We start from the raw sequence: 1424 nt of genomic DNA, 5'->3' as shown, positions 1-1424 counted from the left end.
TAAGACATTTTGAAACTGGTTGTATTAAGCTCAGGCTTAACAAATTTTGCAGTATCGAATTCGTAGATTTACGCCATGTGCATCTGAAGAAAATGTGGCCGATATCTTGCTATGCATACAGACCGATGCAGTGCAGATGGTTCATGAAGCAGGCGCGAATGAACGTCGGGTGTGCGATGATGGTTTATGAACTCCTTGTACATCGGTATTTGCTAAACCAGTGAGTTAGTTACGTGTTTCACACATCAGTCGAACGATTCTTTTATAGTAATGATGTCGAACGAGCTCGTTTACAGGTTATGGAGGAAGAGGAGGAGATTGGTGTATAACGTCCGTCGACAACGATGTCATTAGAGACGGAGCACAAGCTCGGATTAGGGAAGGATGGAGAAGGAAATTGGCCGTGCCCTTTCAAAGGAAGTACCCCAGCATTGAAATAAGAATTATATTAATACCTTCAACTGCTGACGGGCGTTGATATATATCAACGGGGACAGGTGAAAATGTGTGCCCCGACCGGGACTCGAACCCGGAATCTCCTGCTTACATGGCAGACGCTCTATCCATCTGAGCCACCGAGGGCACAGAGGATAGCGCGACTGCAGGGACTATCCCGCGCACGCCTCCCGCGAGACCCACATTCTCACCTTGTATGTCCACACACTACATTCGTAGTGTACCACCCCAAAACACTCATGACTCGTGGAAGACATTCTTACCAAGTCCCGTAAGAGTTCGGGGAATATGTGTGCATCCGCACAGAAAAAGAAGGTCGTGGCCAGTATTGCCAGAACTATATACTTATATGGATATGATGTCTGTTCTCTCGGACATGTCCGAAAGAACAGACACCGTATCCATATAAGTATATCCCAACGGAAAAACTAACTCAGCGGGTTTCAACCGTCGTTCTCCCGAATGCGAGTCCAGAGTGCTAACCGCTGCGCCATCTCGCTCGATAGTTTACAGGATATGTATACATGAGTAGTATTAACGTTAATTAACACACTATTTTTGTTGTCCTGCTCAAGTAACTTCATTTCTTATTACTCGTTTCCAGTTTTTAAGCACAACCTTGCCAATGGAACAGAAGAAGCTGTCTAGGAGAAATGATCTTAAGTTACATTTATTGCTTTGCTACCTGTCAGAAGTTTTATATTACTGGGTAAATGGTCAAAACATTTTGGTGCTGCAGACTGAACTCCTTTCTGAGCCACTGACAGCTTTATTAATAGGTAATAAAGGTGATTTTTTCCTCTAGGATTGTTGCTCTCAAATTGTGATGGATAATTTAAGACTAACTTCAGTAGTGAGTAAAATGTATGTATTGTGACACTGCAGCTTGACGAGGTCCCTCCAAGACGTCCATGGGCGAGCAAAATATTTCATTCTTACTGCTCCCTTTTGTGCGATCAATACTTTCT

General features: G+C 43.8%; 1 non-coding gene across 1 annotated transcript; it reads right to left on the bottom strand.

The window, feature by feature from the left end:
• Window positions 1–508: 508 nt before the first annotated feature.
• Trnat-ugu (transfer RNA threonine (anticodon UGU)) lies at window positions 509–583 on the bottom strand. The gene has a single exon. It is a non-coding gene; the product is annotated as a tRNA-Thr (tRNA).
• Window positions 584–1424: the final 841 nt, after the last annotated feature.

Source organism: Schistocerca cancellata, chromosome 5 (genome assembly GCF_023864275.1).
Source record: "Schistocerca cancellata isolate TAMUIC-IGC-003103 chromosome 5, iqSchCanc2.1, whole genome shotgun sequence".
In the NCBI taxonomy this organism is placed as follows: domain Eukaryota; kingdom Metazoa; phylum Arthropoda; class Insecta; order Orthoptera; family Acrididae; genus Schistocerca; species Schistocerca cancellata.
The sequence above is the reverse complement of the archived record's forward strand: the minus strand, read 5'-3'. Positions and strand labels throughout refer to the sequence as shown.